This window comes from Perissodus microlepis, chromosome 16 (genome assembly GCF_051167445.1).
Source record: "Perissodus microlepis isolate ML-2025 ecotype Zambia chromosome 16, ASM5116744v1, whole genome shotgun sequence".
In the NCBI taxonomy this organism is placed as follows: domain Eukaryota; kingdom Metazoa; phylum Chordata; class Actinopteri; order Cichliformes; family Cichlidae; genus Perissodus; species Perissodus microlepis.
In genome coordinates, this window is record NC_140476.1 from 33,783,081 (window position 1) to 33,809,553 (window position 26,473).

At 39.4% G+C, this 26,473-nt stretch overlaps 2 long non-coding RNA genes across 3 annotated transcripts; one reads left to right on the top strand and one right to left on the bottom strand.

Annotated features, from left to right (window-relative positions):
• The first annotated feature begins 18,840 nt into the window (after positions 1–18,840).
• On the top strand, positions 18,841–20,824 carry LOC146371278 (uncharacterized). The gene is made up of 3 exons (XR_014802890.1): positions 18,841–18,900; positions 19,061–19,118; positions 20,584–20,824. It is a non-coding gene; the product is annotated as an uncharacterized LOC146371278 (long non-coding RNA).
• Positions 20,825–21,544: 720 nt separating this feature from the next.
• On the bottom strand, positions 21,545–23,034 carry LOC146371279 (uncharacterized). 2 transcript variants are annotated; one of them, XR_014802895.1, is made up of 4 exons: positions 22,975–23,034; positions 22,757–22,814; positions 21,669–21,763; positions 21,545–21,560 (listed from the first exon to the last, which is right to left on the bottom strand). It is a non-coding gene; the product is annotated as an uncharacterized LOC146371279 (long non-coding RNA). The 2 variants fall into 2 exon arrangements; XR_014802896.1 differs by having other exon boundaries at positions 22,757–22,869; positions 22,975–23,021.
• Positions 23,035–26,473: the final 3,439 nt, after the last annotated feature.

Genomic DNA, 26,473 nt, shown 5'->3' on the forward strand with positions numbered 1-26,473 from the left:
ATGCGGTTTGCAATACATGTGGCAAGAAAGTGAGATGTTGTGGCAACACCACTGACCTCGTCAAACACCTCAGAGTAAATCACATCACAGAATATGACGAGCGTATGTTGAGACGAACTGAAGAGGAGGAGAGGGTCAGGTGCTGCTAGGGCGAGACAGACGTCTCTCATGGAGTCCTTTAGTGCTGCAGGCAGGCAACGTGTTCAAATAGCACAACTTCAGTTTTTTATTTCTATATGATGAACTCTGCATTATTAAGTGATAAGAACAAGTACGCTATAATTTGAGATACAATAAAAGATACAATAAATAAAATAAGTTTTTTTTTTACAAAGTATCGGTATCAGATCAGTATCGTCGAATTTTACTTGGTATTGGATCAGAAAGGTACGGAGCCCCGCAGGGGACATGGGAGAAAAAAAAATTAAGACGGACTTTTTCAAAAGTTTTGCGAGATCTCGCAAAAGTTGAATTCCAACAATGGCGGCAGCTACTTAGTTGTAATGTTACTCTTTCTGGGTCAGAAAATACACTTTTAAGATATTTTGAGGCGTGAATGTAGTTGTGTAAACATCAGATATCTGCTCGGTTTACAAGACATCACATATTTGCAAAAGTGCTCCGACGTTTTCGGAGATGTATCAAACTTTTGCGAGATCCCGAGTTTGTTTTGCGAGATCTCGCAAAAGTCCGTCTTAATTTTTTTTTCTCCCTGCGGCGCTCCGTAGAAAGGAAAGTGGTATCGCACATCACTACCAAAAAGTGATCGTCGGGCAGAAAGTGATTGCTGTCCGCGGGAGCGTGCAGCTGCTTAAAGCTGTAGTGCCCAGATTACTTACAGCTTCTTCCTGCAGCTGATATAAGATGCTGTAAGCTGAACAATGCTGTTTGCTGAAAAATAGTAACGCGACCGCAGTTTCTTGTTAGTAACGGTAACGGCGTTGTAACGATAGAAATAGTAATTAGTTAGATTACTTGTTACTGAAAAAAGTAACGCCGTTATTCCCATCACTGTATATATATGAATATTGTAAACTCTTATAATTTCTGAAAAAAAACAAAAAACTGCATTTCAATTCAAAACAGAGACACAAAAATAATATCCCTGGACAAAATTTTGCAGACTTAAAAATAAAGTGCTATTTTAAGTACTTTACTTTAAGGATTTTCAAAATGGTATTGTCTTTAAATAATGATGATACAAATGTCAACATAAAGTACAGTTTTTCTTCTTAAAACATAAGGCAGAAACAGAAAAGGTTATTTGAGCAGCTTCACCTTTAAACTCTGAGTAACCTTAGCCAACATTATTTTGTACATGAGGCTAAAACGGTGTGATCATCCAACATTTTAGTGCAAAAAATCACAAACCCATTGGACTCACAATACTTCAGTGCATTCATGTCAGATGCTCATTCCAACCTACATGATTAGAATTTCAGAAACTACCAAAGTCAACGTTGACATGAAATGCTGCATCAAAATGGACCTTAACATCCATGCCAACTGAATTTACCTGAAAAGATAAAATATTCAAGATTATCCTTACCACTGTCCTGAAGAAATGAAGTGCATGTTCATCAGTGACGATACACTTCTTCTAAGAGAATGTAATTACCAGTGAGGCTGAACAACTATCAGGTCATATATACAGTAAAGGCGCCTCAGCCTTGATGCACCTTAAAGACAGAAGAGACTCTGCTCTGCGTTTACAACAGTAATGGTCACACTTGAGATATGCTTATTACAATAATGAGCTGTGCAGTGAAAGTCATTTACACCTACAGAGAAGCCACTCAAAATAATAATGCAGCTGTTTAAGACAAACAAGCTGGTCTGCACTGGTGAGGATGGCAGAACAGCCTCTGCTTTAAGATGAAAATGAACAAGTTATAAAACATGCAGTGTTGTTTCTGATTAATGAGAGCATAATAATAATCTGTGAAATAACTTATCTGCCTCATTAATAACTTATGTGAATTAGTTTGGTGCAAAGAAGAGTCAGATTAAAAAATGAGCACAGATTCTGTCAAATTAGGAAAGTAAAAATTATATTGGTCCCTGCTTCTTAATCTTGAGAAAAATTAGTCATAGTACTCTCCTCTAGACAGAGAAAGTACACCAATCAATCACCAATATTATTAACAGGTGAAGATCACTTTACCTGTTATCTCTTCATAGTGGCACCTTTCAGTGGCTGAGACAGTTAGCAACTGAAAGTGAAACACGAAAAGTGAGCGCGAGAGCCCTCGGTGCGCCTGCTCGCTGCTGCAGTCAAAGTAAACTTTATTGTCATCTCCGCTACAGTCCAGTATATAGGGAGACGAGACGACGAGGCTCCAATTACAGCGGTGCAAGTAAACAAACAACATATATAAGAAGAGTAAGAAAGAAAATATACACTTTAGGACTCGGGGTAAAGGATCAATAACAATTTAAAATTTATGATTTACAGTTTGATGATTTAAAGTCTCACACACAACCCGTCGAAAAGGGAGGGGGGCGGCTGCTTCCAAGTAGAGCACATTTCATTCATAATGTTGAATCCTGGGTTGTGTGAAATCCCAGAAATACACCTTAGACAAAGTGAATCTGTGAACTAAGGTGTAGGTCTGTTAGGTTATGTTGTGGTGATCCTCGGGTTGGGGGATTTGTGTTCATACTGGAGTGCAAAATTAAAACCAGTGGAAGATGGACAAGAAAAGTCCAAAGCCATCAGGTGCTCAGTTTAGAAAAAAGAGAAAAGAAGAGGAGGAGAAACGAGCAACAGATGCAGGTAAGCAGATGTGTGATTGGATGATGGCAGGTCATCCTGAAACAATCAGAATCAGAATACTTTATTAATCCCTAAGGAAATAATGTGGGTTACAGTTGCTCCAAGAAGAAATGGTAAAAATAGCAACAGTAACAGACTAAACTCCAAACAGTACATTATGTTACAGATTTGAATATTAATTAGTCAGTGTCAGTTGTTGATTTGTCCTGTTCTCATTGTATGATGAATTATGATGGCTGTTTGGTAGCTGTTTGCATACAATGCATACTCTCTCTCTCTTCATGTGTGTGTGTGTGTGTGTACAACAGTTTTATGTTGATGTACAATCCTTAATATGTTGTGTGCGTGTGTGTGTGTGTGTCGGGGGGGGGGGGGGGGGGGGAGTGTTCACCCAGGGCGCCAAACAGGCTAGGACCGCCACTGTTGGATACACTGTGTATGTTAATGCAGGTCAACAGCAAGCCAAACTCAATTTTCATGAGCCAGGAAACCGAGCGTCTTGCTCCTTTATTACAATTGTGGCTTGAATAGCTCGATGAAAGTGTCGAGTGAAACTAAAAGTAAACCAGAAAATAAAACTTTAGCTCTTTGACATGTGAAACAACAAAAAGAAATAGCTAGAGATAGAAAACATGTATCAAAGTTAGTCTTGGCTGCTAAGTAATGATAAACAGTTGTTTTAGCAATCCTACGCAACTTAGATTGCTAGCATCATTGCTATGACCATGCTCTAAGCAAAATCCGCTTCTGGGATATGGCTAATTCCTGGTACAAACACATTCTCAAAACGATCTCTAAATCTTATAAACATATAAAGCAAATTAGAACATGTAATAAACTTACAGCCTTGCTTTCGATGGTGTATATAAAGATTCAGGCCACAGAAGGTGAAGTTTAAACACGGATAGGCAGGTTTTCTGTACAATGTTTTTTCCCAACTGACCGCGCCTTCTGCTTCCCACAGTGCACACAGATTACACATTTAAAATAAGACACAGAAAAACTAATGCTGACTGTACAGAAAATGTTTTTAACTAAATGACTTTTTTTTAACATAGATTACCACAGATGAAATATGACATTTTTTAATTGCTAAATTATTATGAATCATTTTTTAATCTTTTACTTGGGACAGAACAACCCGTTCTACCTGCTGAGCTACAGCCACGGTGATTCAATCCAATAGGCAAGTTATTGTAGCTCAAATTGTCAAAAAATGTTAATGTTGATTCTGACAGTAAGGTGTCAGAATACATAGTGCATTGCACTTTATTGTATATGACGTTTGTATATGGAGAGGATGCCCATGTTTGCTTTTTTTGACAGCAAAACGTGACACCAACACAATAATAGAAAGTTAGTCATAAATTCCTGAACGGTGTATAGACCAGTGGTAGATACAAATGAAATAAAGAAACTAATCTAAACACAGAAGAGCTTATTTAGCTGGTCTTTCATTGCAGCTGAGATAACACATCTCTGTATTTACTAGGTACAACAATTCAATTTTTTCTATATTTAATACAATAAAGAAACCCAATCCAGTTCCAGTTCTATGCTAGTCAGACTGTGTGGAGGTTGTGGTTTTTGGACCTAGATGCAGACAAACAAAGGTGGGACTGAACTTGATGAAAAGTGAGCCATTATTGATGCTGATGATGAAAAACATGAAAAACACAAGGTAGAAGGGAACAAAGACAGAGGTAGCATTGAACTGACCCTGAGTCCTCCCTTACTTATGCTGCAATACGCGTAGGCTGCTGGGGGATTCCCATGATGCACTGGGTGTTTCTTCTTCACTCACTATGTATTAATAGACCTCTCTGCACTGAATCATATCTGTTATTAACCTCTGTCTCTCTTCCACAGCATGTCTTTATCCTGTCTTCCTTCTCTCACCCCAACCAATCACAGCAGATGGCCCCGCCCCTCCCTGAGCCTGGTTCTGCTGGAGGTTTCTTCCTGTTAAAAGGGAGTTTTTCCTTCCCACTGTCGCCAAAGTGCTTGCTCATAGGGGGTCATATGATTGCTGGGGTTTTCTCTGTATGTATTATTGTAGGGTCTACTGTACAATATAAAGCACCTTGAGGCGACTGCTGTTATGTATATAAATAAAATTGAATTGAATTGAATTGAAAGACTAGAATATGAGTGCCTGCATATGATGCAAGACAAACAGATGACCTGGCAATGAACAAGGGGAGACTCAGATAATAAATACGCAGAGGGTTGACAAGGGAAGTGGAAACACAGCTGGGATGAATAGACATAATGAAACAGGAGGAAGCAAAACTGAACACACTGAACTGAATGCGAGACTGTCAAAATAAAACAGGAAACTCAGAGACACAAACGAATTCTAACTAATTCACGGAGCTTGACACAGGAGCCAGGAGGAAGGAAGAGCTTAGAGAACTTAGCATGAGTGCTTAGACGGACTGGAGAGACCACGGGCGGAGAAACGAAGAGCGGAAACACGGAAACAGTTAAGGGAGATGAGACACGGAGGGAGAGAGAGCGAGCAGGGAACACAGGGAGAGAGAACCAGGGGGTGAGAGACACAGAGGGAGAGAGAGCGAGGGAGTGAGAGACACAGAGGGAGAGAGAAGATCCAGAAAGTAATACTAACTAATGATTAAATGCAGGAAGTTACACAGAGTTTAACACACTGAGGGACCAGTGGACGGGGCCACGTACTTCTACCCTCTCTCTCTCTCACTCCCTCTATGTCTCTCACTCCCTCTCTCTCTCTCTCTCACTCCCTCGAGAGAGAGAGAGAGGGAGTGAGAGACACAGAGGGAGTGACATGAAGGGCTGGGGAGAACATACATGGATGTAAGAGACAGACAGGGGAGACATGGAAAGAAACACGAGGGGAAGATGGGAACACAAAAGTCAAAACTAAATGATGGGAAGAACATTACAACACAACGGAGTCACACAAGATGCCAAATGACCCAGAACCATTACAATATTTATTCCTTAATGTAAGGAAGAGATTATGATTCATTCTTTAAAATGTAAGACAATATGATGCTCAACGTAAATATTGCTCCCTTATTCACAAGGGATTCACAGCAGGTAGTGCTACATGTTTATGTGGCAGATTTTGATACGGGATACCCTTCCTGACGCAACCCCCAAGGGATTTGTGCCAACTCCTGAGATTAAACTGGAGATTTTTCACCTGTTAGGTGACTGTATAAACAACTACAGTAAGCAGCCACTCATAAGTTAGTTATTCACGAGGGGTCACCACACCAGGCAACTCTGCATATTTGATTTGGGAGATTTTTATGTAGTGTGCCCCATCTGATGCAACTCTTTCTTTGATTTACATACACTAGTCTCATTTCACTAGTTTTTACTGCAAATTTAAAAGTCATTTACGGTCATGAGGATCATGCTAGTCTTCTTTCTCTGTGAACACACCAGCTCATACCAAGCAGCACCCCGTGATATTAACAAATAACCAACACTAAAGTGCCAAAAACATTTTTTAAATGATAACTCGTCCATCTGTATACAGGAGTTAGGATGCGTTTGCTTGGCCTCACCTCAGGCAACTTCAGGTGAACCAGGCCTCAAATAGTAGAATTATATGACAAATGATTAGGTCTGCTGTGAGTTGCAGATCTAAAGTTTCGCTTTAGTTTTGATGGGGAAGTTCTAGTATGTTATTAGTCATTTTCTTACTAAGTAGCCATTGGTTATGTCTGTGCATCGGACCATGGTTAGCTACTTGCTAACAAACGTGCTAGCGCATTTGCCAAAGACAACATTAACATTTGTTGCAGTAGCCATTCTTTTCTGACAGCGCCGCACACCCTTGGCCATGACCTCTCAGTGAGCTTCATGGTGTCGTCACCTGAACAGGTTTCACCTCACAGGTGAGCCTGTCAGGGTTCATTGGTGGAGTTTGTTGCCTTCTTAATGACGTTGGGACCATCAGTTGTGTTGTGCAGCAGTCAGGTTGGTGCACAGCTGACAGGCCTGTTTGACAACTGTTAGAATTCATATTACGGCGAGAACCAATCAGCTGAGTAAAGAGAAACAACAGCCCATCATTACTTTAAGAACTGAAGGTCAGTCAGTCAGAAAACTGCTAAAACTCTGAAGTGCAGTCGTAAAAACCATCAAGACTACGATGAAGCTGTCTGACATGAGGACGCCCCAGGAAAGGAAGACCAGGAGCCCCTCTGCTGCTGAGGATACGTTCATCCGAGTCACCAGCCTCAGAAATCACAAGTTAGCAGCAGCTCAGATCAGAGCCCAGATAGATGCCACACAGAGCTCCAGTAGCAGACACATCTCTACATGTTCAGAGGACACTGTGTGAATCAGGTGAACGATGGTCTCTACATGCATGGTTCCCACTGTGAAGCATCGAGAAGGAGGTGTGATGGTGTGGGGGGGCTTTGCTGGTGACACTGTAGGATATTTATAATAAAATTGAAGGCACACTGAACCAGCATGGCTACCACAGCATCCTGCAGTGACATGCCATCCCATCATTTATTTTCCAACAGGACAATGACCCTAAACGCACCTCCAGGTTGTATAACAGCTATTTGACCAAAAAGGAGAGTGAATGGCCAGAGTTTCAAATAATGAGGTTGGTGTATGTAAGTAATCCCTGTGAGACTTCTGTAAATGCTTCTCCCTTCCTTGGGCACTCTGACGTTACATAATGTGTGGGTAGTCTGCTGCAGCAGGGTCACTTATATGACAGACGATGCTAACTGTTGGCATTTTAGGAAATATGGAGAATATATCCCATCAGCACGGTTTTATTTGACTTGTTTTTCTGGGCTCAATGTCATTCTTCACTTTTTAATTATTTATTTGTTTTGTTTTTAAATAGGTGTGAAAAGCCCGATTGGTTCTGGGAATATGTCAACAGCTTCATTTAAAAACGAGTTTCTTTAGCTGCGTCCAGACTTGAGCTCAGGGCCCGATGGTCAGAGTGAGCCTCTCTGCTGAAACACTGTCCTGTTGGTGATTAAATGGTGAATAAACCAAAACCTTTAGCAGTACCATTTTCATTTCTGTAAATTATTAGATTGTTTGAGATCAGTTTATATGAGCAAATTATAACATATTAGTGTCAGGTCATAGGATCCTTACAGAGATATTTACAGTGATAAAAATCTTTTCAATCAATACAACGTTTTTGTTTTTTTGGAGGTCATGGATACAGCATCAGCAGAGTGATTTCATCCAAGTCCTATTCAGTCCAGTCAAGAAGAAGAGACGCCAACATGTTTCTCTTTTCCAGATTTTAGCTTGCATAAAGCGCCACCACAAGAGTAAGTCTTCCATTTCTCTGTGGGTTTAAGCAACTGATTCCCCCGAGAGTGTGGCCCTTGTGACTCTCACAGAGTTCATGGTTGTGTGTTTGTGTTTGGATGGAAGCTATTCTGTGTTTTGAGCCAATAAAATGCAATCAGCTTTATCCACAGGGGACGTAAGTGCAGCATTTTCACACTGACATGCAGACAATGATTTAACAGGCCTCCTCACACTAATGCTTTGTTGGACAAAGCTTCCAAGAAGGAATAAGGTGCTCCTCAAACAGCCAGCTGGGATGATACTACGTCGTCATTGTAATATAGTTTCCAGCTTGTTTCATCAATCAAGTTTGTTGGTTCCCTCATGTTTATATACTGTGGCAGTCTTAAAGTCAGAAAACACTAGAATATTACAATATGTCATTAATATTACATCCAGTAAAGATGCAAGAAACACAGATAAGAGGTCAGGGATCTAAGTAGTGTGGCTAACCATGCTTAGAGTTAAAATATAAAAATAGAAAGCCATATTTAATTTATTGCTATTATTTATTCATGGATTTACCATAACAAGCTGAGACCCAGCATGTCAAATGAAACATGATAAATATTCATGATCTTGAGTGACGGAAAAAAAACCCTTTTGTCTTACCAGAAGTTTCCTTATACGTATAAAGAAAAACAGTAAGGAGGCATTATCTTTGCTCCTAACTGCACTCAGGGATTTTTGTTATGGTGCCAAAATCAAAGCCATTTCTTTACACATATGCAGGTGTTACATTCGTTACATTATACATTATATATGGTTAAAATACATCAAGTGTGGTAAATATACATGTTTCATATAAACAAACTCCAAAAATAGTTTCTGTCCTCCACAAAACATCACAGGACTAAAACCTCGCCTATTTCAAAACTCCATATAATCCATTTCTCTCTCGCTCGCTCTCTCTCTCTCTCACTCTCTCGCTCGCTCACTTTTGCTCCTCGCTAACAATCCCAAAATTTTCCCTCCTCCTTAACAACCAACTTTTATCCATAAATGGGAACGTTGTTGCTGTTTTTGCCGTTTCTTCCTGCACTAAACATGACAATATTATCCCGATAAAATCATTGCGTATATTTTTTATGATAACTCTGGTTTTATGTTGCCTATCAACACGATTTAAAAACTGGAGAGTTTGAAGCGTCTTGTTGCATTGTCATCTTAAATCATTCATGAAATTTGGAGGCGCCAAATGTAACAATCAACCACCTGTACTGAAATCTAAAAATGTCCATGATGCACAATCAAGGTGTTGGTTGCTACTGACAACAGTGGGCTGAACCATTTTTAATGGGGGAGGGAGGGAAAGACTATTATATTCAATGTTAATTGTAGCTAGGCTCAGAGTGTTAATGATAGCTTATTTATTTAATAAATAACGTCGTCATATGTAAAATTAGGGCGGCACTAGGGATGGCAAGAAATTGTCGCTACAATAGAGCCGCCCGATTGCATTATATTTAATGTACTGTGTGTATTTTATGGAGCTTTGTTAGTGAGATCTGATCAGATCTCCACAGCAATTACACTGCAAGAGTGGCTGGTTTGATAATTAATTGTTTGTATTATTTATTAATAATTAATTACATCATCTTTTGTAGAAATACATTGTTTTAGTAAATGTATTATTTGATCATTAATTATCTGAGGACTAAGAAGAAAGAAGGTGTAATATGAAGGTTGCAAAGACAGAGGAGGAGAGAAGGAGATGAGGGTACAGGCAGCGAATGAACTGTTAGAATATTAAAATATAAGAATAATAAGATAATAATAGAATATATAATAAGAATATAAAAACCGACTGAAAACAAAACTGAGCAACTGAGCATAAAGAAACACTTTGAATAAATCCTTTCACTAGCAAATAATGCATGACTGTAATTATTAAAACGTTGGTAATACAGTGAGGAGTGACGTCACAGTTACTAACCAAAAATGTTACTACATGAATTTTTCAATTATCTGCATGATGGGTGGAAAAAGATCCAACATCTTTTTTATGCACACTTCCAAGTATTGAGCTCAGTTCATGTGTGAACGAGGACGTGTCAGTTTGATCTACATCTTTTACTTTTAATTTATTGCATGAAAGGAGAAGAATCCCAGCAAACACTGTGGGGTGGAATTATCATCAGAGGACAGTCTTACCTTGACATCTACGCTCGAAAATCTGTTCTATAACCTCCCCGCCTGCTGGACATTATCATGAAACGTCCTCTGGATATCCTCTGTGGGCTTATCGAGGGGAACTTTCTGTACAAGCCTCGTCTGTGTCACAGTCTTTGTCATAATAATGACACCAATTTAGACCACACAGAAAACATCAATATTTCATGCACGTTTGCTGGGATGTAATGGTAATGAGCATTGCTTAGTCCAAGCTGAGCAGGAACCTTTGCTGCACCATAGTCTAAGCTTAAGAACTAGATCATTTTACCTGTGCTCGTTTCAGCAGAATCACCGCAACATTTCTACACACAGAGAGGTTTTTGCTCATTTGTTGTCTGAATTTAAATAAGATTTTAAACAAACAACATCTGTTTTTGTCACATGTGCATAGAAATAACATTTGAGGTTGACGAGGCTTTTGGTTACTTCATAGATTTTCTTTAGCACTTACACAAAATATAAGGCTGTGATGTGTTTGTGTGTCCCTGCACCACTGCAGGTCACAGACTTCAGTACATCTGTCTGATATTTCTCAAACACTGAGTCCACAGTCGCTGCTGTTCACTATTGTTCAGGCTCTTTTGAAAGCTGATGGTGAAATGAATGGAAAAGAGAAGAAACGCTATAACTTACGTAGCATATAGTGACATTATCCCAGACTGCCTAGCAACCATGGTCACTCCACATACAAAAGCTTTTCCCCACATGCATGCTAATGATGACGACATACTCTCTTATGATTCCTTCGCACACAGTCCAAGGGCACTTGTACCGACTGAGTCCTTTATACAATTACACTAAATATTTCTCTTTTACATTACAAAAAACCCAAACTTAATTCCAAAGCAGTTCCTGTTAATGTAGCTTTCTCTTCATATTAGGTTGTTTCTTTTTTTTCTGTGTTTCTTTCTTTTATTAGAAGATAATGTTATGCTGAAAGCTTTTCAACGGTCTGAATTCAAAGCAAATCTAAAGCTTTCAGAGAGCAAAGGCTTCATTCCTGACTTACCATCTTATATAAGTGCTCAGCCAAACAGGGCGAAATCCACAGTCAAAGAGGCAGAGCTGTCAGTCTCCCCACCAGCAGCAGACTTAGCAGCCACGAATGTGCTGAAGCCACAGGCTGCAAGTTTGTGAATTTTTCATCAGCGTAGCCAGTCCTCCTCTCAGAAACCTCCTTTGTAATTTGAACGAGCACAGCACTGCTGTCCTTGTTCTTCTTAGATTGTTTTTAACATGCTTGGCTCTTACTATCTGGGCTCATTGCAGTTTATAGAGAACGTTCTGGATAAAATTTAAAAGACAGAAAGTTAAATTAAATCTCAGATTCACTTAACATAAGTAATTAGCATGTTGCTACTACATGTATTACATTACGTATGAACCACAAAATTAATTATTCTCATTAGATTACGTTCCTTTTTTCATTACATTACTTTATGCATTCCACAACATCACTAAGAAGCACCACTGTGCACATGCTAGTTAACACATGCCCACATATTACAACAACATTGGTCAAAATAGTAACAGTGACCTAGAAATGGGTCATTTTCTTTTTGTGCCACACGATTGGTTCTTGGTTACTTGGAGTCAGGCTCCAGTCTGCCCGAGGTTTTATCAACACCATGTGTCTGGCCCCACACAACAAAGTATATAAATAAACAATAATTTGTTTTGTGGACATTTTTACTTCTGATCATCACTTTATTTTTTTAACATCACTATAAATATTCTTCTGTCTCCTGTTCACCATGTGGTGAGCTCTCACATCATAAATTCCTCTGCTGATGAGAAATTCTCTGATGTTTTTAATTTATTCATGTCCTTTTAAGCTAGTGTTGATCTTTTAATTTTAAATGAAATCTGTCCTGTTAAATTGAGATTACCGCCTGTTTCTACATCCTCACCTTAGATAAATGATGTTCTGCTTAAAGCATTCTTGTCAAACAGCTGAGTGCCTGTAGAGGAAAACTTGTTTACATGTTTATCTCCTTCATTTAAAAATCTTTTAATTTAGTTCAACAACTCCATTAAAGCTGAGTGTGTTTCATACCTGGTTACAAAGAGCAGAGTTAATCCCAAGGTGACATCATCACTCCTGCTCCACCTGAAGATTATTGTGAACGACTGTGAAAATTGATTTTATTTCTTTAAAGAAAAAAACTCAGTAATATAAGAAGTATTATTTATCCATCACCATTATTATAATTATTGTTTAATTTATTCATGTCCTTTTAAGCTAGTGTTGATCTTTTAATTTTAAATGAAATCTGTCCTGTTAAATTGAGATTAGCGCCTGTTTCTACATCCTCACCTTGGATAAATGATGTTCTGCTTATATATGCTAATATAAGAAGTATTATTTATCCATCACATTGTCCGCTCCTGCTCCAGCTCAGCCTGTTACTCTTGCTTTTATCACTTAACTAGTGTTGGAAAGTAATGGAACACATGTACCAGTGTTACGTATTTAAAATACAAGATATGAGTAACTGTATCCTCTTACAGTTACCATTTAGATAGGTGAAAATTAAAATACAGTTACTTTGTTGAAATAAATGGATTACACTGCGGTCTTTTAGCGTTTCATATGTTAGGCTATCCCCTCTCTAATTTTGGTAACGCATTGCCGGAAACCCAAACAAAACACACAGTAAGAGGCTCTAATGTAAGCGTCGTGTTAATGTTGGTGGCGTCAGTTACACAATGGACCCAGAGCCAGCACATCAGAGCCAGCAGTGCACGGACAGGAATGCATTTCTTACTTATTAAGCCCAACACCACTTCACATTTAAAGAAGAAAGGGATGAAATCTGACTGTTCAATGCAAACTCTGTTTGCCAGCAACCAAACTGCTCTGAGTGTACAAAGACTCCAACCTAAAGAAACATCTGGAAGTAGGTTCTTTATTTAAACCTAACGTTAGCCTGCTGCAGCTAGCTTGTTTTAGTTGTGCTAGCTACCTGGGTTATGTGCCACTTCACTGCTGTGTGATTTATTACTATTACTCAAGGCTGCATTACAACCTGCTAGCTGCAAATAATGATGCAATAACCTCAGCTAACACCATCTAACCATGTTAGCTCAGTGCTGAGTAACCTTCAGTAATAGTAATAAATCACACAGCAATAGGACATTCATGTAGTTGGAAAACGCATGACAATATATCAAGTAATCCAAAGTATTCAGAATACGTTACTGTCATTGAGTGACGTGAATGTAATCTGTAATCTGTAGTGGAATACATTTTAAAAGTAATTTTCCCAACACTGCACTTAACATAAACACAGCAGGTTGTTCACCGCTCTAACAGTAGTAAATGACAGAGTGCACTTTGACTTAGAAATCCTCTCAAACTTTGTTTTTCTACCTGACAGGAAGCTGTGAGTTATGTTTAGTGTGTTATAATAACATTACCTTAAAGCAGACATATTACACTGACTCAGTTCAGTCTGACCTACAACAGCAGATACTGTTATTGAATTACAGTTTTCAGGTAAAGAATAGTGAAAGGAAACAGTTTCACTGAACTGCTGATCTTGTTCCCTTAACAACAGCTGCTTTTAAGTGATGATGAATATTGGATGTTGTTCTATCAGTGCCTGGCAACTAGACTACAGAGTGACGCACATATAAAAAACACACACTGTGAAATCTGTCAGGACATGGGTAATTTAATATGCATGAGCAGATATTAAACAGACATACATGGGTTGTCTTAAAAGAATAAAGTTTTTTTGTAAATACCATATTTTAGTAAATACAAAAATCAAAGTAACTCCAGGACCTGGTTTTTCTCGTACAAGCCTGGCTGCAGACCAGCACTCTCCCAGCCCCCAGCACACTCGTATGCCCGTAAAACACTGGAGAGTCATGGAGGCCTCCATCAAATGAAGATTCATTGTGTGGCTCAGCGATATCCTGGGACATAAATCATCAGTGTGGGGCAGATAGTGTGGCAAGTCATTTCCTGCTCGCAACGTCTCTTTTTTTCCGTCCATTTTATGTGTTTATATCAACCTTTTTGCCACTGCTGTGTTTGGAAGCTGAGACTGGAAATATATTTATGACAACTTTGAAATTCATACTGGTTATTGGAATGTTACAAATGGGGGATTCCCAGCCAGTCACTATCACCACATGGAAAAAAAAGCATATATATAAATATCAGGTTAATTATTAACGGCTAATAGATAAACAGTTCTCTTATAAAGAAGAATTTAAGGGAAGATTGTCACGTTTCTATTATTGCTGATGCTGTGAAGCCATGATTTTAGCTGACATGATGGATTGCTAGCTTTGCAAATAGATTTGTAACTCAAACAGAAACAGGAGACTGTCAGCAGCAACGTCAACTTTATTTTTGGTAAATAGACTAAAACTTTAAGATTGTAAAGTTAGTTCACTCTCTGGAACAGCAGACAAAGTTTGCTAGAGTGTCGGGAAATCTGTGAAATTTATTCATTATTTACAGAACGACCACAGAAGTAATACAGACATGTTGACATTTAATTGGCAGGTATTTAATTTTGATGTTCAATAAGTAAACACTGCACAGAAGCTTGCAGACAAGTCCAAATACTAAATAAATAAATAAGTAAATAAAACGTACAAAAATAAATCCCTGCAGTTCCTCTGATCAACACTTGAGGCAGACTCCAAAAACGAGTCAAAAGCCTTCAGAGTATTAAAAACCATGTTTTTTTAACCTTGTACAAAAAATGGTTTTGACCTCTATCTGGGTCTTTAACCTCCTAAGACCCGAACTCTTCCACTGCAGCATTTTTCATTTCTCTTTGATATTTGACATATTGGGGCCCGATGAATTACAAGATTTTTTTTTTGCCACATATGAGCATATTCATTTAAAATTTTGATAGAACAGTAGCAGTATAACGTCCTCATAAGTGGATATCAGGCCCTTGTAGAGCAAAGTTCAGTATTTTTGTCTAAATAACCCAAAATGTGATGTCCACATATGTGGACGCCAGGTCCTAGGAGGTTAAGTCTGACGTCACTAGCCGTGTCTGGGCCTAAACTCCGCTGCAGGTCCATATATCAAACGATCACTATGGCATTACTTTCAATTAAATTCAATTCAATTTTATTTATATAGCACCAAATCACAACAAAAGTCGCCTCAAGGCGCTTCATAGATACAGAGAAAAACCCAACAATCATATGACCCCCTATGAGCAAGCACTTTGGCGACAGTGGGAAGGAAAACCTCCCTTTTAACAGGAAGAAACCTCCAGCAGAACCAGGCTCAGGGAGGGGCGGGGCCATCTGCTGTGACCGGTTGGGGTGAGAGAAGGAAGACAGGATAAAGACATGCTGTGGAAGAGAGACAGAGGTTAATAACAGATATGATTCAATGCAGAGAGGTCTATTAACACATAGTGAGTGAGAAAGGTGACTGGAAAGGAAAAACTCAATGCATCATGGGAATCCCCCGGCAGCCTACGTCTATTGCAGCATAACTAAGGGAGGATTCAGGGTCACCTGGTCCAGCCCTAACTATATGCTTTAGCAAAAAGGAAAGTTTGAAGCCTAATCTTAAAAGTAGAGATAGTGTCTGTCTCCCGAATCCAAACTGGAAGCTGGTTCCACAGAAGAGGGGCCTGAAAACTGAAGGCTCTGCCTCCCATTCTACTTTTAAATACTCTAGGAACAACAAGTAGGCCTGCAGAGCGAGAGCGAAGTGCTCTAATAGGGTGATATGGTACTACAAGGTCATTAAGATAAGATGGGGCCTGATTATTTAAGACCTTGTATGTGAGGAGCAGGATTTTGAATTCAATTCTGGATTTAACAGGAAGCCAATGAAGGGAAGCCAAAACAGGAGAAATCAGCTCTCTCTTTCTAGTCCCTGTCAGGACTCTTGCTGCAGCATTTTGGATTAGCTGAAGGCTTTTCAGTGAGTTTTTTGGACATCCTGATAATAATGAATTACAGTCGTCCAGCCTGGAAGTAATAAATGCATGAACTAGTTTTTCAGCGTCACTCTGAGACAGGATATTTCTAATTTTAGAGATGTTGCACAAATGGAAGAAAGCAGTCTTACATATTTGTTTAATATGTGCGTTGAAGGACATGTCCTGGTCAAAAATGACTCCAAGGTTCCTCACAGCGTTACTGGAGGCCAAGGTAATGCCATCCAGAGTATGAATCTGGTTAGATACCATATTTCTAAGATTTTCAGGGCCGAGTACAATAACCTCAGTTTTATCTGAATTAAGAAGCAGAAAGTTAGCGGCCATCCAGGTCTTTATGTCTTTAAGACATTCCTGCAGTTTAACTCATTGGTGTGTGTTATCTGGCTTCATGGACAGATAGAGCTGGGTGTCATCTGCATAGCAGTGAAAATGTATGCTATGTCTTCTAATGATGCTGCCTAAGGGAAGCATGTATAATGTAAACAGAATTGGTCCTAGCACTGAACCCTGTGGAACTCCATAATTAACCTCAGTGTGTGAAGAGGACTCTCCATTTACATGCACAAATTGGAGTCTATTAGATAGATATGATACAAACCACTGCAGTGCAGTACCTGTAATACCTACAGCATGTTCTAATCGCTCTAATAGGATATTATGGTCGACAGTATCGAACGCTGCACTGAGGTCTAGCAGGACAAGCACAGAGATGAGTCCACTGTCAGAGGCCATAAGAAGATCATTTGTAACCTTCACTAAAGCTGTTTCTGTGCTGTGATGAGCTCTGAAACCTGACTGAAACTCTTCAAATAAACCATTCCTCTGCAGATGATCTGTTAGCTGTTTGACAACTACTCTTTCAAGGATGTTTGATATGAAAGGAAGGTTGGAGATTGGCCTATAATTAGCTAAGACTGCTGGGTCTAGAGATGGCTTTTTGAGTAAAGGTTTAACTACAGCCAGCTTGAAGGCCTGTGGTACATAGCCGATTATTAGAGATAGGTTGATCATATTTAAGATCGAAGAATTAATTAATGGCAGGACTTCTTTGAGCAGTTTTGTAGGAATGGGGTCTAAAAGACACGTTGATGGTTTGGAGGAAGTAATTATTGAAGTTAACTCAGAAAGATCAATTGGAGAAAAAGAGTCTAACTTAACATCAATGGTACTAAGAGTAGCTGTAGATAATATTACATCTGTGGGATGATTACTGGTAATTTTTTCTCTAATTATAAAAATTTTATTAGTGAAGAAGTTCATGAAGTCATTACTAGTTAACGTTAAAGGGATGGTTGGCTCAACAGAGCTCTGACTGTTTGTCAGCCTGGCTACAGAGCTGAAGAGAAACCTGGGGTTGTTCTTATTTTCTTCAATCAGTGATGAATAGTAAGATGTTCTGGCTTTGCGGAGGGCTTTCTTATAAAGCAGCAAACTATTTCTCCAGGCTAAATGATGATCCTCTAAATTTGTGACACGCCATTTCCTCTCCAGATTACGAGTCATCTGCTTTAGGGTACGTGTTTGAGAATTATACCATTACTGAGAGTTGAAAAACTGTCTAAAGTCTTTCATCTTTAATAAAATGATCAGCGTTCTGCTCTACCAGGTGTAACAATTGAGTTTAACATCCAGGCATCCATGAAAACGGAATTTATGACATTTAACGGCGTTAGAAGTTAGCAGGAAGTTAGCTCGCTAGCTTCTATCTAAATACAATATAGCATGTCCTGACTGCGGGGTTTTGGAAACAAATTCAAACGTACAGCTCTGTTATCACTTCCAACATAAATGAAGACAGACAACTAAACAGCAGTGATAAAAGTTAACGTTCCTGATGGTTAGGGACAAATGCAATCGCATGGCAGGATGCTGTAAAAGGACCAAACTTCAGCCAGGAGAACAACTGAGATAATCCATCCACAATACGAGGTTAGTCATTCATATACTGCTGCATGGGCTGGGCTGTAGTTACATCCTAAGGTTTTAAAAACTGAGCTTAAATAAATGATTAGCGGTAATAAAAGCCGAGGGAGGTCAACAGTGATCACTGACTGTTTTAGGAGCTTTTTGAGATTAAATAGAAGAAAATACAAAACATTAAACATGTTAACAACACAAAAGCCATATTAAACGCAGACTACTTTAGTCCCGGAAGTAGGATTGGTCACGTCATCACTTAACGACCGGATAGTTTGGTCCTTGACAACAGCTGTAACTCACCCATGCGAACACTAGAATTAGAAGCATGGCTGCTTTGATTAACAGCTCTGATATTAGAGGAAGCTTTGGCCAGTTGCTGTCTGTTACCTTGCAGGTGTGTGCAGAATATTATAATGTGACAGTGTAGAGGAAATTATTCACCTCATCTTTTTATCCCGTTAGACATTTGTGTATGGAAGAAATATAGTGTCATCAGAATTCAAGTATTTTTAGACATTGAATTTATAACACTGAATTTTTATTCTCCAAATTTCCCTGCAAAAAATTCACCTGCAAAAAATTCACCTGCAAAAATTCGCCTGCAAAAATTCAACTGCAAAAGTGGTGAACTTGAATGACCCAAGCCAGAGCAATCAGCACTAGATCGAGTCGAGCGGCTCTCAGACAATTAAATTACGCTGTTTGATCACATGACACCGTTAGCCAGCAGTGTGTCTCCTAAAAGAGAGCTGTTTAAAGGTGAGTGATTAAGTTTTTCTCCTAAATAGAGATCATTACAGAACGCCTAGTCCTACTTAAAATCCCATTTATTTTTATTTTATTTTATCATCTACTCGAACTAAGGAAAACGTTTGACTAACTCAAAGACAATTTCCACGCCTCCCCTGCCTGTCTGCAGAGGCAGTTTTGAATTTAGGAGCAGCAAGATGGAAGCGGCAAACCCTGGCGATTCTCCGGTAAGTATATTCTTTTTTATCTTCAAGTTTGTCTTTTGAAACGTTAATTTTATTTAAATCCATTGCTCACGTATAAAGTACACAGACGGGGTCTTTGCTCAACTCGTCTGAGGCGTGTCTCACTAAGCGCTACATGCTAGCATCCTGCTAACCGAGCTACCCTCTACATGCTGTGCTTTAGAAAATAGGATACTCGTTAAAAAAAATACTCCGCAGATATTGATAGATAGACGAACACTGCAAATATAATGTTGGAAACGAGAACGGCCTTTGGTGAAGGGGTAAAATACACCATGAATAAAGCCATAGAGTGAATGGCTGCCATGGTTGCAGAACGGCCTGATTTAATGACAAGAAAGGGGAAGAGTGAGGTGAAGTGAACCAAAGCCACAAAACACGGTCAGACAAGGCGGCAAAAGGGCAGTGATCTGTCCGTCAGTATGAAGTTGGTGTGTGCTTTGGTGAACAAAAACTCCAGACCGGTAGCAGGAAGATGGGAGACTCGTGTTTCACTGGAATAGTGGTGAATTAAAACATCCTTTGTTGGGGACATTTAGGTGTAAATGCATCCATACAGGCAAGACAGAGGCAGACCAGACAGTGAAGAAAACAAGGCAAACATTAGAAATATTAAAACGGAAATATAGGATTAATATAACATACAATTAGGGAAAATGTAAGGAACACAATGTAAGTGATATTGTTATATCCACACTTTCAGAAAAGGATATGGTCAATATCTTTACAAATACTATCTAAACTTAAACGGGATATTCCCTCTGCTTCTTCTACTTCTCGTATACACCCTCAGGGTTTGTGATCAGCCAGCGGCTGATATGATCATTAATCCTGTAAAATAATATTCTTTCGGTTTATGAATCTGTTTGCATGGATTTCTTAATCCGTTTCCACTGTTAGCAGAAGTTGTGCATGCAGTTTTGGTGTGCTGCTCTCCAAGACTACAAGCTGCGTTAAAGTTGGAAGTAACTGGCCGATGTTCCACTGTTGAAGATCAGCTGTGCCCATTTGTTGCACATTGTGGGAATGGAGAAGTTGAGGCCCTTGCAGGCTACCCACAATTTCCCCAAACTGAGCGATTATACATCTTTCTTCCATATTTGTATCTTGTGTCACTAAAAATACATTTTATTTTAATTTTATACATTGATTAATGTATAAATGACTGCAGAATCTCCTCATCACATTAAGTGATTCATAATTGTCACTTTATGCTTTCTCCATCTCTAAAGTGATGACATCCTTGCATTACATACTTTAGGTTCATTTTCTGCAGGCAGGTTTCTGACAGAGAACAGGCAGATTTACACATAAAGAAATGAAAAATTACATGTATGTGCTAACTTTCTAAACACTTTGTTACATTAATGATTAAGTAGATAAAACACATTTATGTCGGCCTTGGCTCATAGTTCTTGTCTTTAAATTAACTTTGTGTGTGTTTCAGGTCCTGCACTCTCAAAGACTGAATGAACCACCATTGCAGCCATGGGTCACTGTGAGCATCACAGGGAAGGTTGAAGCCGCCCACTGCACCTGTAAGGCCGGAGTCGCGGAGACCTGCACCCACGTCGCTTCTCTTCTGTTTAATGTAGAAGCAACAGTGTTGATCTGTGGCACAAGGACTGTTACAGATGAACCTGCATACTGGGTTTTGCTGGGTAATATGACCAAGATACAGCCAGAGGTTGGCCGTAAGATAGACTTCCCTTCAGCTGCCCCAAAAAAGGCTCTTGATCAAAACAAACAGACCATCTGTAGTGACAGGTAAAAGGAGCCGTCCTCAAAGAAGAAAAATCCCACCTGCTACTGTGGAGGAGTTGTCACTGCTATAATGCCATAATGTTTTATCTAGGGGTCTAGATTTATGCCTGCAGTGCACTGCTGTGTAAATAATTTGCATTTACTGAGTGAGTATCACTGTTCAAAAATTGAATAAAGAAACAAACTAATTTTTGCCTTTTTTTTTATTAAAACCACTTTATAGAACATCACATCAGTTACAATGTAGAATCCATGTCACTGGAGCATTTTGATTCAATAAACAGTAAAAAGGTGAGCTGTGAAGACCAAGGACAAGTGCAGTTCACAGGTTTTCTAAGGAATCCCAGAAGATTGCATGGTGTCATTGCCCAGCAGTTGTTCGCAGGACATATGGACTCAACCTCAACAATCCCTCACACTGAGCAGCATGAAGTGACAGTGCAGAGGAAAAACTCCCCTTTAACAAGAAGAAACCTCCAGCAGAACCAGAACCCGGTTCAGTACCAGCAGCCATCTGGGTTTGGAGGAGAGAGACAGAGACACAGAACCACCAAAAGTATATTTTTTTTTATGTGATTGACTGTTGTTGTAATTCAAGCCCTGAGCCCTGGTCTTTCAGGCTTGACCAAGCTGGTACCCTGGCCACCTTGACTCTGTTCTCTGCAAGATGTTGCAAAAAACAAAATCATATGGAGACAATATTGGACACAAAATATATAACAATTTAGTTAAATGTAGCATTAACTCATAAGTCTTGCTAAAGTAAACCTTGTATTCTGATTCATCACAGCAGCAGTTCAGTTGGATGATGTCAGCAACTGCAGCAAGTGTCTTGCTGACTGAATAATTTCATCTTGCATAATCTGAAACAAACATAAAGACAGAAACAATTTATAAATTAACGTTCGATAAAATCTAAGGATTAATCATTTATTAGATACCAATATGAATATGTCTACCACAAAACCTGTGTGGAGCGAAGTTACATTCAATCAAGATGGTCTGGCATGCTACAACTTTATAGTTGTTAAATTCTGGGTACAAGTATACATACCCATCTTGTACATGTTTTTTAATATTATTATTATTATTATTATTATCCTACCCAATTACATGTTTCTTTTAATCAGAGTATGCTGTTTTAATGACTTTACAATATCACTTACATTGTGTTCCTTACATTTTCCCTAATTGTATGTTATATTAATCCTATATTTCCGTTTTAATATTTCTAATGTTTGCCTTGTTTTCTTCACTGTCTGGTCTGCCTCTGTCTTGCCTGTATGGATGCATTTACACCTAAATGTCCCCAACAAAGGATGTTTTAATTCACCACTATTCCAGTGAAACACGAGTCTCCCATCTTCCTGCTACCGGTCTGGAGTTTTTGTTCACCAAAGCACACACCAACTTCATACTGACGGACAGATCACTGCCCTTTTGCCGCCTTGTCTGACCGTGTTTTGTGGCTTTGGTTCACTTCACCTCACTCTTCCCCTTTCTTGTCATTAAATCAGGCCGTTCTGCAACCATGGCAGCCATTCACTCTATGGCTTTATTCATGGTGTATTTTACCCCTTCACCAAAGGCCGTTCTCGTTTCCAACATTATATTTGCAGTGTTCGTCTATCTATCAATATCTGCGGAGTATTTTTTTTAACGAGTATCCTATTTTCTAAAGCACAGCATGTAGAGGGTAGCTCGGTTAGCAGGATGCTAGCATGTAGCGCTTAGTGACACACGCCTCAGACGAGTTGAGCAAAGACCCCGTCTGTGTACTTTATACGTGAGCAACGGATTTAAATAAAATTAACGTTTCAAAAGACAAACTTGAAGATAAAAAAGAATATACTTACCGGAGAATCGCCAGGGTTTGCCGCTTCCATCTTGCTGCTCCTAAATTCAAAACTGCCTCTGCAGACAGGCAGGGGAGGCGTGGAAATTGTCTTTGAGTTAGTCAAACGTTTTCCTTAGTTCGAGTAAATGATAAAATAAAATAAAAATAAATGGGATTTTAAGTAGGACTAGGCGTTCTGTAATGATCTCTATTTAGGAGAAAAACTTAATCACTCACCTTTAAACAGCTCTCTTTTAGGAGACACACTGCTGGCTAACGGTGTCATGTGATCAAACAGCATAATTTAATTGGCTGAGGGCCGCTCGACTCGATCTAGTGCTGATTGCTCTGGCTTGGGTCATTCAAGTTCACCACTTTTGCAGTTGAATTTTTGCAGGTGAATTTTTTGCAGGCGAATTTTTGCAGGTGAATTTTTTGCAGGTGAATTTTTTGCAGGCGAATTTTTGCAGGTGAATTTTTTGCAGGTGAATTTTTTGCAGGCGAATTTTTGCAGGTGAATTTTTTGCAGGGAAATTTGGAGGATAAAAATTCAGTGTTATAAATTCAATGTCTAAAAATACTTGAATTCTGATGACACTATATTTCTTCCATATTTGTGTGATATCTGGAAGAATTGCTGAAATAAGTCTTGAATATGGGGGGAAAAAAAAATTCTGCGCCACAGTGACGGTGTTATCAGCCCATCATCAACTGAGCATCGTAGCATGCTTGAAGAAACTTCCTGAAGGTGTTCCTGAGGTATCACCAAGTGGTTGCTATGAAACACTTTACTGCTGCTCTTTATGATACTCACCTGCTCTGGTCCAAAGTTTCTGTCATTTCTATTAAGCTGAAAAGTCGAGTCAAGCAGACGTCCAGGTCTCTAGTTTTCTCCGCAGCCACTAAAACTGCAACTTGTTTTAGGTTATGATGACTTTTTTTCTCAAACCAAAAATTAGTTATGTATGACAGCAGTCCCCAACCGTATTTGTGCAACAGACCGGTTTATGTCCAACAATATTTTCACAGACTGGCCTTTAAGGTGTTGTGGATAAATACAACAAAATAAAACCAGTACCAGTGCCAAAAAGGAAGATTTATTCATAACACGCGGGAAAAGACCCAGGGAAACTGAGTTTACAATAAAAATGATTAAAAGAAAACAACGACAAAAACTCTGCAAACCATAAATTTCACACCCGAGCCTCAACTCTCACTGGCCGGTATCACATGACTCACAGTCCGTGGCCCGGAGGTTGAGGACCGCTGATGTTATCGTCTCCTGGGATAATTATATGCATGTAGAGAGCATTGTTACTTCAACATACAGTAAGTAAACCTGTTGTTTTGAAGCACTGTGTGAAAAAAGAGATAACGACAAACTACTTTCAGGAATTGTTCATTACCCAGAATGCATGGAAACCAGTTCAGAGAGGATATGAGACATGGTGGAGGCTGACACAGTGATCTGTCCCTGCAGTCAAATGCAGACAAATGGCTCCACTCCATCATTGCCACAAGAATAACAGGTGCTCAAATGCCAATCTTTATGGTGCTTCATGGCTGAAAATGACTAAATGTAAATGTCATCTCTGTAATAAATAGCCTTCATTACATGGGACTAATTATGCAGGAAATCTTGATGGCCCCTCAACTTAAGCAAATATTGTCCAAACCAAGCAAATGAAAATGTCTCCAAAGTGTGGGGCTACAAACAGCACATCTTGCTCCCGTTTGTTGAAAACCCCAAACAGATCCACACAGTACATCCCATCACTGCTCCACCAGCACATCTGTCCTGACAAGCAGGTGATAATTTAATTCAAGAGAGGGGGTAATTGAATTTAAGAGGCCGAGTGAGGCATGTCAATGAATTAATCTGGTCTTTCTACAGTCCATTAAAGAATTACCCACCCATGCTAACAGCAGCTCTCCCTAAAGACTTGTAGCATGAGCATCAGTGTTATTAGATGTTCAGGGATCGAGTCGGCTAATGTCGGGGACAAAAGTCATTCTTCTCATCAGTAACATGCTTGAAGCAAAATGCATTGGCTCTGTTGACATACTTTTAAACCAAGGTCTGCAGTGACGCTACTGTAACCGCAGCTAATAAATTCATATCAAGTGCTGATGCTGTGTGGGTGTTAAATTCATTTCTGCAGTTGATTTGCCAGAGTCTGCTTCCACATCTGCTTTGCTGGATAGTAAAGCTTTGGGTGTCTTCCAGCATGAGGGGAGTGAGAATTAGAGCAGGCAGCAGAATGGCAGCATGGCTGATGTGATGTCAGACGGGGAATAAATACGGCAGCAGCTGAGAATGAGACCTTCACACCTGCGCTCAGAGTGCTTCTTGTTCAGGCTGCTTCCTGTCTGCAGTTTTATTGATTGTTTGTGTTGCTCATATTCTCACCGTCTCACTCTATGGCAGCTGCCATTAAACACCACGCTTTACATTTCTACGTCATTTATTTATTTCTTTATTTTGGTTGGAGGTGGGTGCCTGAGGGTGGAATTTGCTTTTTGTTACACTTGCAGGGTTTAGGAAAGGCAGTTCCTGGCTAACGCTTGTGCAGTCACCAGTTTCTCATCATCATCATCATCATCGTTGTACCACCGTGACATGAAACCACTCTTGTCACACCAGGCATTAATACAAATACATTATATTGATTATATTGAAATGTTCAGTGACTTTTCTTTGAGTGGATCGAGCTGTAGAGCGCTGACTCATGCGACCACTACAGATGATGACGCTCTTCCAACCCTGTCAGTTAAATCTTTCACTGTCATTTAAACACAAGTGAAACATCATCACTAAGTCAAAACAATCCTCATTAAGCTCTGAGTATTTTTGCAGTTTGCACTGCTCATTTTTAGTTACTTATTAACAGAGATGGGCAGTAACGCGTTACTGTAATCCGATTACTTTTTTCAAGTAACGAGTAAAGTAAGGGATTACTATTGCAAAAACGGTAATTAGATTACCGTTACTTTCCTGTAAAAACGCTGCGTTACTGCGTTACTAAAACCGTGATTTTTTTGCGAGAGTGTCTCATGACAGTGACGTAAGCGAGTTCGTGACAACAGCTGTGTGCAGATCAACAGTGGATCATATATCGAGTGCAGGAGAGAGTATGAGCGTGCAGCGTTTAACCCTTTCAGGCTCAAATTAAACTTTTTGTTGCTAATACACAACCAAGTCCTGCAGTGGTACTTCTGAGTAAAACAAACTCATAAAATATGTATGTTGGTAATCAAGTTGTTAGTTTTTAAGTGTTGCAAATCGGCAACGCCTGCCTCGAGAGGGTTAAAGCGTGGAAGTACTGACCTTACTTTGAGTTTGATTCCATAAAAAGTGACAAAAACATTAGTGTCCGTTGTTCACTGCGGGGGAAGAAAACTTCTTTTTACAGCAAAAAACCCCTAAACCTCCAAGCAAGCACCGAGTAGCTGCCACGTAATGTGAAACTCACGGATTCTTCCACTGATCCGCTGCGGCACACCTGCACCAGGGTAAACCTCCGCCTACCCCACTCCTGCTGTACAGGTGAAAATAGAGCAACAGGACCGCTAGTCTTTGACTTTATTTATTTTCTGCTGTGTTTTACTTGCATCTATTTGAAAGACTGAGTGTAAACACAAAAAAATATTTTATTTTATGTGCTGGAATGTGCAGAAATTAGGTTTAAATGTTAAACTAATTTCTTCCAGTCAGAGAATGTTGCAGATAATTAAA